This window comes from Dromaius novaehollandiae, chromosome 2, assembly GCF_036370855.1.
Source record: "Dromaius novaehollandiae isolate bDroNov1 chromosome 2, bDroNov1.hap1, whole genome shotgun sequence".
Classification (NCBI taxonomy): Eukaryota; Metazoa; Chordata; class Aves; order Casuariiformes; family Dromaiidae; genus Dromaius; species Dromaius novaehollandiae.
The window spans coordinates 162,103,120-162,117,111 of record NC_088099.1 but is presented as its reverse complement, the minus strand read 5'-3'; the positions used below and the strand labels follow the sequence as shown (position 1 = coordinate 162,117,111).

General features: G+C 37.7%; 1 protein-coding gene across 5 annotated transcripts in view; it reads left to right on the top strand.

Annotated features, from left to right (window-relative positions):
• Positions 1-13,992, top strand: part of ZFAT (zinc finger and AT-hook domain containing) — a 145,545-nt gene that overhangs the window by 32,528 nt on the left and 99,025 nt on the right. The window lies entirely within an intron of this gene.

Below are 13,992 nucleotides of genomic sequence, written 5' to 3'. Positions count from 1 at the left end.
TGTTCAGCCAGTTCAGTAACACTCTCTGTAGGTTTGTTTTTTCTCTGTTAAGAGAATGAGAGCACTGAAGTGTGTTCCTTTAAAAAGAAGAAAGTTGAACCAAGACATGATGCATGGTCTATATGCAGAATGAAGAAAGCTTGGTTTATGTCAGTGCGGGTCATTTGTTGTCTGATAATATCTCTTTCTTCGTAGAGAAATAATTTCCTGTAAGTGATACGGCTTTATCTGTCTCAGAAATCTTCCATTTTAATAAAGTGAAAAGTTATTTTTTGAAACTTTACACAAGCCTTATCTTTCTGTAACAGGAAAAAAGGGAGGTGGCAGGGATGAAAGATGCTATGTGAACTGAACTCTGTTCATTTAAGGTTATGAAAAACATGCTGAAAATATGTATGATAAAATGTATAGCTTAAGTAATACTTCTTAAAAAACACATATCTCCAAATTTTAGTAAGGTAGTTGAACTGACAAACTATGAATTAGTAGAAATTTTAGTATCTTGATCTTTTTGGAGATGTTCTGCACAATCTAAGGAACTTGTAAACCAGCAAGTATCTCTAACTTTAATGCCAGCATTGATAGTCAACAGGTGTGTTAGTTAAGTGAGAATTCATGAAATGTGATCAGATCTTTTGTGCAGACTACATCCGATGCCTTGTCTATACTGTTAAATCTTTTGCTATGACTGTTGTGGGCTGCTTGCTTCCTTCCTGCTATCGGCAATGGAAACATGGCATATGCCAAGTATTTCCACTTTATTAGTTGCTCCGTTTTTCTAACTAGGCACTTCTTAATTGTATCACCCACCAAGGGTCTTACTGGTCCAGTTCTGTCAACTAGGAGATGTGAATTTAGAGTAGTCCTGACGAAAGTGTTTATGAAACACTTTAATAGCTTTTGCTATTAAACAAAGAAGCATTTCCCCCGACACCTCTTTCTTGCATAAACTATAATCTCTCAGAAGAGCTGGGGTTGAAGATCATAGGCAGGAAAACAAGAAACAAACTGGATCATATCAGAAGGAGGGATCTTAGTGAGGAGGAAAGAAAAAAAGTAATACAGGTGTCTTGAGGCTGTACTAGTGAGCGTGGTATGTTGTCAGTGCTAGAGGCCGAGAGAACAGCTGTTGGGTTCTGCTTCGAGACAGTGAAGTGAAAGCTGCAGGTATTGCTGAGGTACAAACACAAAAAGTCACTTCATAATCTTTCTTCAAAAAAAAAAAAAAAAGGAATGGCTATCTTAACTGAAGTAACCTGTTCTTGAGAGAATTGAAGTTTTCTGCTTTGTATAATTTACTGCTACTTCCTCTTCTGTTTGTTGATTTAACCAAAAAAACAAAAACGCTGGCATCGTCAAATGTATGGAGACTTTTTTAATGGAAAAATTACTTCCAAATGAGAAACCTAGCGAAGGGGAGGAGAAACTCTAAAATTCAAAGCTGAGCTTTCAGAGGAGGTTGCATAGAGAGCACCGGTTTCAGTTCAGAGGACACTTGTGTAATTGGATTTGAGATTCAGTCAACTACTTAACTGAGTAGTTTTTAACAGTGGCAATTATACTACTTACAAAAGCCCTGCCTTGAGTGTCGCTCTGGTTTCATACTGGACTGTTTGCCGTTGCAGCTATATTGTGAGACTGTAATTTAGGAGTTAGTGGTTGATCCTTAAACTGTCAGAATTGCATAAAAGATGCCAAAGTTTTTGTACTAATTTTGGCCCATGTTAATACGCTTTAACTTAAGAATGAAATAATTTGTTTATGACTCAAATCAAGGAGTAATCAGAAGATGTTTTAGCTGGGTTGATGTACTTGCTCCATAGCTTTAGTAACAGGAGAAAATTTCTGTTGCCTAGAAAGGGACTTGTGCCTGAGTAGAGTTTATACTTGCTAATAAATTATGTATCTAAACAGTGCTGTTGAAGCCAATTTAAACTCCAGGGAGACCAGGATTGAACTTTCAGTTTTCTTCTAATTTTTCTGCATTAAAATGCAGAGACATCTTTGATTTTACTGAATTTTGCTGGATGAACTTTCTTTTCCATTCTCATTATGTAAATACCACAGGATGTGCAATATGTGCTGCCAGAGAATAAGTGGATGACATTACGATAAGAGTATTTTCCCTTATTCTGCATCCTGTTTTATATCAAATTTCAGGTACAAAAATGGCTCCAGATTAATTTCATATGTATTTATGCTAGAACAAGTGAGAGTGTTCTAAGCTAAATGGAAACAAGATATTTTTGTTCCCATGTGGAGTTAATCAGGAACAGCTACATATGCAAGCAGGGTTTCTGAACTACTTGGTAACTAGAATATATGTTTTTCGCTTGCTACTATACATGGAATTCTTCAAAGTCTGTGTGATATTCTGCTGCTTGGCATTAAGTTCATGGAGATGTGAATTGTTTAGTTTTTGACTTGCAGTGGAATGATAGTGTCATTAGTCCCTGGCACCCGTTTAACTTGTTCCGGTTATCGCTACCTTCACAACTCTCATCCTACCTGGAGGGAAGCTTCTGCATGTAACAAAGCCTGTCAATAACTATTACCTTTTCAGCAGAGGCAACAGCATGTCATTCACTTGGAGAATGCTTACCTGTATGCTTGTGGATTTTTTTATTTTCCATGTTGTATTTTAAAGACATGTTTGCATTCAAATTGCAGTATGGAAGAGAAACTTCCACTTCTGAGAACCATTTTCGTATTTAGGTAAGAAAGTAACTTCACTTGCTGAACAATTTTACATTCCAACCAAGTGCCCCCAGGATTAAGAACAATTTGACATTTCTGTTGTTAGGGACAAATGTTTTGGGAATTCCTAGACTGGTGTTTTTTAAAGGCACTTAAAGCAAATGGAAAAAATACGTTTATGACAAACTTTTTTATTCTGGGGATGTAGTGTTGATGCTTAAGGCTTTTTTGTCTTTTTTTTAATCCACTCACAAAATTAAATTTAGGGCTTTGTACAAATTCAGAAATCCTAGAGCAGTCTACTTAGTTCCTTTCAGAGAAAGGAATTGTAGAGTTCCTTTAATTGCTTTTTGCTCCTACTAGTCTCTTCTCAGAAATAAAGGAAGAATTCTTCTGAAGGAAAAGGAATGGGGAAGCAAGTGTTTGTAAGGCAAAATCAGGCATAACGTGTTTGGTCTTAGTTTGAAAATACAGGAACAGAAAAGGAGGAGGGAATCCTGGAAGTTTAAAAAAGACAGAGGTATGAAGAACCTTTTTTTTGCCAAAGTTTCCAAAGTACACAACCCTTATTTATAGACAGTAAACAGAAAAAGGAACTTCTCAGTGGACAAGAATGTTTTAACATGAAGACTAAGTCCAGAAATGTTCATGAGGATCTCTCTCTTCTTTTCGTTTGTTATATGGGAGGTAACTTTGCTTGAGAGTTAAATGCAATCAGTCTGACAGGTGCATCTAACAGCAGTTCTGAAGATTTGCTGTGGCCTAACAAGGGTTGTTGTAGGAATGCCTCTAAGAGTTGAGTAAGTTCAGGCTCCCTTTGCTTTAATCTAGTACCAGGAACATGTATGTGATTTGTCACCGTTTTGAATAGGGACTGTTTTTAGCTCTGAACTTTAATTGCATGGAGTAGGGAATATCTCATTGTTTTGCATTTTAAGGAATTTGCATATCAGGTTTACTTGCAACTAGGAATGTTTTGTATCTTTTAGTGCATTCATGAGAAGGCATTTTCTTAGGTATGAAATGATGTCAGGTTGACAAGTCTTAAAAATGATAGTGTCCATGAGGAAGGCATCTGATCCACCAAATTCTCTAATTCAGAGAATGCTTCTGTGAAGGTCTAAAAGATTCCTGAGAATTCCTAAGAATTATATGGGAATTAGGTGCATAGGTAGTTTTTAAAATAGTATTTCCCAAAGGCACTGTGCTACATGAAAATAGCATAAGATACAATTTGACCCTTTGGCTGTGTGTAGTGTTCTTGTGACTTTTATCAGAGAGAGAAGAACAAAATTTTAAGCAAAAGGAAGTATTCAGAATACCATGTTACCACTCTTGGTTTTAAATGCATGAGGTGTACTATGGCACTGACCTAGTTAACACCTCACTGGTAAGTACTGGAATGCAGAGAAACTTGCTCTTTAATTTATTCTTAAGGTTACAAGAACACTTCAATGTTTTATCAGGATTTTAAGTTCTTTGTAGTGACAATTTAAACTGCTGCCTTGCTAATTCTAATCTTGAAGTTTGTTTAGCCAGCTAAACTTTCATTAGTTAGTAATACTTAAACACAGGGTTGGGGAGAACAAATATGTCTCTTTATAGTAAAATGGAATATAAGTCGCTTCATTTCTTCAAGATATCTAAGAAGTCATATTTATGACCGTACTATAAACTGAAAATTTTCTGAACAAAAAATGGGATCCAATTTTACTGAAAGATAATAAAAGTAGATTAATAAAAATATATACATGAAAGAGGAAAGTGGTAAACTGTTTGCCCATTTCTTTTAAATAAAGTTATTGGAAAAAATGCAAAAAATGAACTTCATGCCCAAATTGGAGCCCCGTATTTATTTCCTAGTAAATCATGATATGATAACATACACAAGCAGCCCATCTGTATAGTGTCATGTATTTACTGCCACTGTCCTGAGCACAGCTGCTGTTTGGAGTGACTCCTTATGAACATCTGTTAAAAATGAACCCATTACCCTGGGAAACCTTCATTAAAACTCTTTCTTGTTGTCAGATCTGATTAAGTTTTTTGTTTTGTTTTGTTTTTGCCTCATCAGGGTTAGATACTTGTTGTGCTGAGACAGCTGCCTATCATGCTGAGTGGTATACCGTTTTACTCTCATGTGTTTATAAGGATGTTGCCTTTTTAATGCTTTATTGTAAACTTGGTGAGCTTAGGGCCTTTTTATTTGTCTATTTATATTCTTTCTGATTATGCAGGAATTCTCCTAACAGCTGTGATGATATCTCTCACTAGTAAATATGTTTACATCTACTTAAGCTCCAGCTTCCTCCCGTTGGATTTCACTAAGTTAAGTTTGTGATGATTCTTTTCCATGTATATGCTCTGAGTTATGATTATGTGCTGCTTCTAGATAAACTAATTAGACCTGTCCTCTGTAGGCTTTCAGTGCAGCACAAACTTTTCAGTATTCTAAATTTGTTGCTTCTTTCTGAACCCTTTTGCGTTTCTCCACTGCATTTACAAGTTGCTATTTTAATCAATGATTTCAGGGAACAGAAGCTTTGTACAGCCATTTCACATGCTTGGTGGCAGGCAATAAGTATTTAAATAATCTTAGAAGGCATTATATGATAAGACTGAAGTTTCTTGTATAGTCTTTCAGCTTTACTTTCTTTTAAAGAATAGAAAATCTGTTGTGTGTAGAATAGAAGAAGTAATTTCCATATGGATCTTAAGCTTTTTATTTCTATTCATTTTGGCCACTTAGTGTAGAGTTAAGATATTGTATCATAAAGACTGTATATTTAGTAATTGTAAGAAAAGTGAAGCTATAGTTAACTTTTATTTTAAGGTTTTACTGATAAGGCTAACTTACTATTGCTTCTTCAGCTTTAGTAGTAGTAAGTATTGTGGGGTGTACAACGAAGTCTGTAATATCTTGATAAAATAGCCCCTTTTGATGTAGAAGCATTTCAGTTCATTAAACTTCATACCTCTTTTTTTTTAAATAACTAACTTGTAAAATAAATTTTAAAAGCAGGCAAGTATATTCTGTGCATCTATGAACTATTATATGAGGCTAGGAGTTCTGCTTCTTGGTTTGGGGATAGGATAGGAAACTTCCTCCCATAAATGAGGTGTGGCTTAAGACTTTAACCTGTCCAATATACAGGCTACATCTATACTAATAAGTGCATCTGTTTCAGGGTGTGATTCCTTGCCCTGGTTCTTTTCCCACAACCACCACGTGGTTGCACCCATGCTTCCCAGGGCTGACTAGCTGCATCCACAGTACATAAACATGCGACTTTGGGTCTCCCTCATTAGCCATGTAGTGCCCATGTCATAAGTCAAATAATTGTGTGCATGTTCCCTCCTTTCTCTGAAGGAAGTGTCTGATATAGTGAGGGCTGTGCTGTAGTCCATTGGAGGAATGTTCTTATGGCATGAAACTGAGGGTATGTGTTGCATGCCTGGAAGTGGCAGAGCTGTATTCTGGTGCCTGGCGGTGAAAGGGTGGTTTTGCTAGGGCAGTATGAGAGGACTCTAAGGCAGAAGGAGCCCACCTGCTGGGCTACTTGAAGGTATTGCTGAAGCAAACTGTTCTCAAAAACTCAGGGGTGACTGTTTTTGCATGCTCTGAAAAAGAACTCAGGGACAGCTATAATACATCTGAAATGTTCAGTTATTTAATGACACAGACTTATTAAATTCCTACTTTGCTGTGGTCTGTTTCTTGCCCTCCTTCTAACTGTGCCATTCAGACACCTTCTGACCCCCTGTCCCACCATCAGGGTGTCATTTGTTGTGCTCTTTAGCTGTGTTTGTCCATGGTCCTGGTCTTCCGCATTCCTCGATGTGGAGGGAGTGAGGAAGATGTCCAAATCAATGCTATTGTTCTCTGATACAGAATCACAGAATACTTGGTGTTGGAAGGGACCTCTGGAGACAAGGTGACCCAACCTCTCTGCTGAAGCAGGGCCAGCTAAAGCAGATTGCTCAGGACCATGTCCAGCTGAGTTTTGAGTATCTCCAAGGATGGAGACTCTACAACCTCTTTGGGCAACCCGTTCCAGTGTTCAGACATCCTCACAGTTGTTTGTTTCTTTTTTTTTTTCTTTTCTTTTTTTTTTTTTAAAAAAAACCCTTCTGATGAAATTTTCTGTGTTTCCGTTTGTGCCTATTGCCTCTTGTCCTCTCACTGGTGTGCACTCTCATCCTCTCACTGGTTCCCAGTGAGAGAAGTCTGGCCCCATCCTCTTTACACCCTCCCTTCAGATATTTATAAACATCGATAAGATTCCCCTGTCTTAAGCCTTATCAAAGTCAAGGTAAACAAAATCCACTGCTCTCAAGTGATCAAAGTGAGGCTAACTGGCCTGTAGTTCCTCAGATTCTCCTCATCACTCCCGATCTTCAAGAAGGGGGAGGAGGAGACTTGCTTTCTTCCAGTCTTCAGGAGCCTCTCCCAATTGTCATGAGCTTTCAAAGATAATTGCGAGTGGCTTCTTGGTGATGTCAGCCAGCTTCCCTCAGCAGCTGCGGATGCATCCCCTCAGGGCCCATGAATATTTTTGTCCAGTTTAAGTATTCTCTGATCCTAATCTACTGAGAATAAGTCTTCACTGCTCTGGTCTCAGGGGTTTGGGATTCCTAAGGGCTGGTCTTATCAGTAAAGATTGAGGCAAAGAAGGCATTGGGTACCTCTGCCTGTTTTGTCCTTTATCACCAAGGCCCCTACCCCATTTAGCAGCAGGCCCACATTTTCCCTAGCCTTCCTTTTGGTGCTTGTGTGCTTGTTGAAGCCTTTCTTGTTGCCTTTCACATCCCTGGCCAGTTTCAACTCCAGGTGGCTTTAGCTTTCAGAACCCATCCCTGCATGCTCAGACAGTCTGTATTCTTCCTGGGTCAGCTGTTCCTGCTTCCACTTCTTGTATGCTCCTTTTTATGTCTGAGTTTAGTCAGGAGCTTCGTCTTCATCCATGCAGGCCTTGGTGAAGGAGGACAATACCTCCTGCGGACTCCATAGTGATGTCTCTCTCTTGTGGACTACTAATGGTGCTGCTCTGCTCCAGGAGCAGAGGAAAAGGAGAATCTCTAGGGTGTTACATATGTTTTGAGAGGTAGGTGAGAAACGTTGTCCAGGGATCCATGTGGGTTTGTAGATGGAGGAAAGAGGGGAATCTCCAGACTCACAAAATTGATTGTTGGGGGAAGGAAGTGTGTTTGGAGAGCCTAAGAATGTGGGTGTGTGAGGGGGAGAGGACGGGACAGGAAGGGCTGCAGGCCTTCACTGCCACTCTGATAGCTGTTAGATGTGAGCATTTTCAGGGGGATGGGGGGGGGGGGGGTGGAATTTGACTAGATTTCAAGCCTTCCCAAAGATGGCAGATGACAGACACTGCCTCATGGATAAGAGAGTACTAACTGAGCTGTCCAAGAGATGGGCATGAAAAGCTTTTCTTGACTCTCGGGAGTCAGAGGACTGAAGGGCATATTTCTGTGTAACAGTGACTATGTGGAGGTTTGCACTGTGCCAAGCTCTGACCTCTTGCTGATAAATCAGTTTCAGTATCGAAGGCTTTGCAGGTATGGCCTTTCTGCAGAGAACCTCAAAGTATTGGAAAGTATGGTAGGTAGAAATCTAGATAGGATTTGGAAATCCTACAGTACTGAACTTTCCTGAATTCTTGTTTGAACTGCAACATTTCTGGTAGAAATATAGGTAAGGTCTAAAATAATAGCTTCCCATACCTAGTTCTCAGTGATAGCTCATACCTATTATTTAGAGCTGATGGTTGCTTTTACTGCAGAATATTATTACAGATTGATTTAATGCTCTTTAGTCGGCAATTATTGTGCCTGAAGATTCTGATTCCATTAAATTTCGTTACACCTGGAGGACTTCACCGATTTCAAAGGAATTTTTTTTTCTAGCTTTCGTTAATATAGATGAGGTTAGTCATGCTTTAGTTACAGTTCAGAATATAACTGGTGAAACTAAGTATGTGCAGATGTAAACAATCTTACAAGACATTTGAAATGTACACATAATACAGTACATAAGTGGATTGAATTATAAACAATTTTGTAAAATCGATAGCTAAGATATGACAGCATGACTAGTTTATTACCACTTACAGCATCCCAGTAAAAACATGAAAGCTGAACCCATTTATTTTTTATTAGATATTTAAGCAATAGTGTCGGTGTTACCAAACAAAGCGAAAAAAATCCTTGATGTTATGGACTAATGAAAGTAGACTGAGCAGATGGTTTTTAGGGACTGTGCTTCACAAATTATGCAACTGTACTGCTCTTTCACTGAAAGAAGTGAGGCAGAAAAAATATAACTAAACCTTTAAAGATCCATTTTTAGTCATTGTCAAAATAAAATAGAAAATGATTTGAAGAACACCACTCCACAAATAAGAGAAACATGCACGTATGCAAACAACAAAACTTAATTTCTTTTACTCTCCAATTTGAGAAATTATCTCATTGGAGCACTGGAGTTAAAAACCTGTTGAAAGTTTTTAATTTGTGTTGGGGGGGGGGGGGGCAGGGGGATCATTTTTGGACCAGGAAAACACTGCTAGCTTGGCTTAAAAAAAAAAAAAAATCTCAGGTAGAACATAATAATTGCTGGGTTTTGAGACAGCATAGAATGAAGCCTGAAATTTCCAGCTTCAACTGATGGAGTAATAAGGAAGGAAGGAAACTCAAATGGCCTACACCATTTAAGGAGTTTAACTGGAGCTTCTGTCAGCTCTAGTCAGAGTTTAGAGAAATGAAGTGGTCTTCTCTTATGCTTACTTGTGGTGTCATCATTAAATCTTAGTAGCTGGAGTATTACAAAGATGACCAATATTTGTGATTTTGGGGGCAATGGTAAATGAACAGTTTTTTTTACCTTCTTTCATAATTAGACATCTTCAAAATATTGTTTAGATAGTCACAGTAGTCCCACGAATTTCATTCTGTAGTCAGTGGAAAGTCTAGATGCTTCTGAAGACCTGTAGAAGCTGTTGACCGATCAGCTGTGAAGAATCTAGCCGCAGACTTTTTTCAATATATTAGCATAGTTATCCACACAGAGTCAGCAGAGGGAGGCGTGCCAATGCCTGAGTTGCTTCAGCTAAATCCAGCATCTTGGCTTAAACTGCTGGTGAAAATGGGTTTACGCTTGCCTGTGAGCTCAGTCCTCACCTGAGAGGTGCCAGAGCTCAATTTCCAATCTCCATGAATGGGAAATTCTTTATCTAATTATCATTTCATGCAAAAATTAGAAATAAAAGACTGAGATAATTAATGTTGCACTTGCAGGCTGCCTGAATTCCATGGTGATTTTTATATCAGACACAGTCGTCTTAGACGAAAAACATTCAGTTGAATGCACTTGAAAGACATCCATCAATGTTTATAATTTGTAGAATATTGCCTCTCATTTATAACTGTGTATTTTGTTTTACCAGAAAAGGATAGCTTTCAACAAACAGGAAACAAACTACTTCTCCCTTGCTTATAAGGGGATCTCTATTATATTGCTTTCTTCCTTTCTGGGTGTGAGTTCTAGGGAAATAGTTATGTATGCATACTGTTTCTTGTAATTTTGAAACTTTTTTAACAGTAAGGCAGTAGAGTTCTGAGCAAACTCCTGGTTGCCTTAACCATTGAGCTTGATGGGTAGATGAGAATATACCACTCCTTATTTAAGCTTATTTAAAATAAAAACAAACAAAACCCCACAGGTACATGAAGTCTGAGGCATGCATTTTATTAGCACAAATAAACTGTATGTGGAAGGCAATGTAGGTAATTGTGTAATATATAAATATATGTATGTATTGTTTCTTCGGAGGAACAAAAACCATTTAGGTAGGTAGTGGTGGTGGTTCTTGCTTTCCCAGGAGAAAACTAAGGTATGGAGCACTTAACCTGTTCATCTTGCAGAAGATTGACAAGGATCAAGACTAGAACCGTGATCTCCTGAAGCCAAATGTATAGTGCAATGACAAATCAAAATCCTACTACAAATTGTGTATGAGCTGTCAGATTGGTATAGTTTGCAGTTTGGGTATGTCAAGGTCACAAACTCCTATTTCAGAGTTAATAGATCAAAAAAGCAGCATGATTGGTGCTGTTTTTTCTGTTTGCACTGTTATCCTATAAATAGGTCACCATTCAGTCAGAACTGTGGCAACTTACCCAGTGGGAATATGATAACAAAGATGTCTGTCTTCTACACCTGTCCTTCTGCCTTTTTCCATCTCATCCTCATCATCTGGTGTTCAGAACATGCTCTTTTGTAGTATGAATTTATTTTCTCCATTTGACATACACATTTACATTTATTCTTTCCCAAAATTACATTAATGGTGAAGAGAATGAGATCAGGGTGCTATTTGCATGTTGCTTTGTTTTGTGTACATTATCACACATATAAATAAGCTTCCATTTTGATAATGCTATTGCTTAAAAAGCTTGTGATAAAGCTTTTTTTTTTCACATACATTTATATTGCTGTCCAGCTGTGTGGTGTTTGCTTTGTACTGAACTGAAAGAGCAGACATACCCAAGCACATAATAACACTTTCCAGCTCCTTTTTTTCCATAGCACTGCTAGTTCCATAGGAGCCTATGTAAGATGCCCCTCCCCCCCCCCCCCCCCCCAAAAAAAAAAGGCATAGAAGAACAAGGAAAATAATGTTTAAATCTGCCCAGTGTTCCAGCTCTGCTGCTGTCTCCAGATAGTCTAACTTCACCTACCAAAAGAAAAACGGGCTGTACATTTGTAATAGCATTAAATAGTACAAACCTGGAAGCAGAAATGTGATTAATACGGAGTATTTCTAAAGCCTGCAGTGATTATATTGCTATGCTGAGAAAACTAGAATCTGTTTGTTAGAAGCATTTGCAGTATGTATTTTTTTTTTCTGAAGTTATTTATGATTGTTGCCTTTCAGGCCTACAGGAGATAATTTTTAAATTAACAGTTCAGCATAACCGATGTCACTAGACTATACAATCCTGAGATGGCAAGAATTATGATAAGCCTTATATTAAGCTCTGGAGAGCTTTGTAAATGTGCAGCTTGCAGTGCCACATTTTTATTAGCATTTCCATTATAAAGATGTTATTGGAAGCATAAAGTTAATGTTCTGTAACAAGAAAACAGCAATTATACAGTACTAAATACAGAACTCCACATTAAACATAGCCCATAAAAATGAAATTATGTACAGTTACTCTAAATAGATACTATGGAGAAAAATAGGCATTTACAACAAAACAATAAAAACTTTTTTCTAAGTATAGAACTAGTTGCAAAAAAAATCTCCTATAATTTCCCAGTGCTATTTCCTTTAAATTTTCAGATGGGGCTTCCAAAAATATGCATCATCAGCTTGAGTTGTTTTCCCTTTCTGATTAGTTGGAAAATAAAAGTGAAAGTCAAGCAAGTGCTGAACCTCTTTGAAAATTCCTTTTAAACCTGTGTAGTGGTGGACTCACTTGAGCAACACAGCAGATGATCAAACTGATGGCACAGGGATAAAGGGCAGTACTGTTCACGAAAGGGTGAAGGGTAAAGAAGTTATTCACTGTGAACAACTAACTTTTATTTTTGTTGCTTACCATACAGTTTGAGTTTTTCTTTGGAGGAATCCATCTTTTTTCACAGTTTTTTTTAACATTAAATTATATACCTTATACACCCTAAATTACATACATAAAATAGTTTGAGAATGTGCCTCTTCAAGATGAACTCTCAGAGAGGACATTAAGGGGCACTGTCAAATACATCTAGCTGTAACTAACTCTAGCTAGAATTTTCCCTTAATGGAAAGACTTTACCAAACCCAGGAAGAACTGGTTAATTTCGACTTAATGCCGCTTTGGGATGTATGTGGTCCTATAATTTTGTAACCCCAAAATATGCTAGAACCAGAAACTAGTGATTTTCTTTGAACAGAGCAAAAACTAATGAATAGATAAGAAAATGATGTAAGCCAAAAATGTTTTGATCAGTACTCTTAAGATTAAACAGTATTATATTGAGAAGATAAAATGTGCTGTGAATAATTAACTGACTAATGTTCAATTATATAAAAGATCTCACTTTCTGCAAGGTTAATGATTTGCACTTAAGGCAGGAAAGCTCCGAAAGAAGCACAAGATTTGGGGGTGGGGGAAGGGTGTTTATTTTCACAAAGTGCTTGGGGAAAGAAAGGAAAATGAAGCATTGAAGTATAAGGTGAAAAGCTTCCCCAAATTCTCAATTTAAGACATCTAGGATGAGAGGTTTTTAAAGTAATTATATATTTTTAAGTACAGATTCTAATAATTTCATCATGACACAGGTTTCTATATCATAAAGAAACTGAGGAAAGTGTGGATAGATTTTTTTTTTCAGGAGAATTATCACTCCCTTTCAAAAAATGTCACACTTTCTTCTCAGTAGTTTGCAGCTTTTGCAACAAGTGAGGCAGAAGTCTTGCTTTACAAACAACCCACCTTTCTATGTAGCCCTAATTCATATCCAGGTCAGGTCCATCAATAATGCTAAATGAGTCAGAAATACTGCATGAAGGCAATATATGATTGTGGTGTAAATGATTCCCAGAAATAGCTTACTTGCAGAAAGGAATGGAAGCAAAACCTGTGCAAGGCAATATTAATTCTAACTTTTTATTGAAGTCAAATCTTTAGTTCTGTGGGTCTGCTCTGCTGAACACCAAAGCAAGCTGCATTATGGTTTTACATATGTGGGAACACTTTTCCAGTAAAATGCTTTTCCTGTATCCTGTGAATAAAGCCAAGCCATGTACCTGGGAGAGGGAGGAGTCGATATCTGCTGTGCTCTCAGTGAAGGCATCTGCACTCCATAAATTGCAGGTCCAGAAGCAGGCTGAAGCCCTGTGCAGTACTTAACTTGCTGTGTACGTGAACTTCACATTCTGTAGCACTTCATTGTTTTATTTTTTTGTTTTTTTAAATTATTTTTTGATTTTTGATTTTTAATTTTTTTTTTTTGATTTTTGGGAGAGTTGTTTAAGGGAAACAGAAGGGGAAATCAACTGGTACTGGCTAGATATGGAGGCTATAGCAAGGAATCACTGAGTGGACTGAAGGGAGGGATTGGTAGCTGTATTTGACAGGCATTGATGTGAGCAGGAACTGAGCACTGGAGGGTGGGCAGAAGAGCTCAGACAAGGAGTTAGGCAGGGGAGACTAGGAAGGAGTGCACAGAGTTTAGTAAATAAGGAAACTAGGACAGAATGAGATGAGTTGAATAAACAGAACAGGATTGGC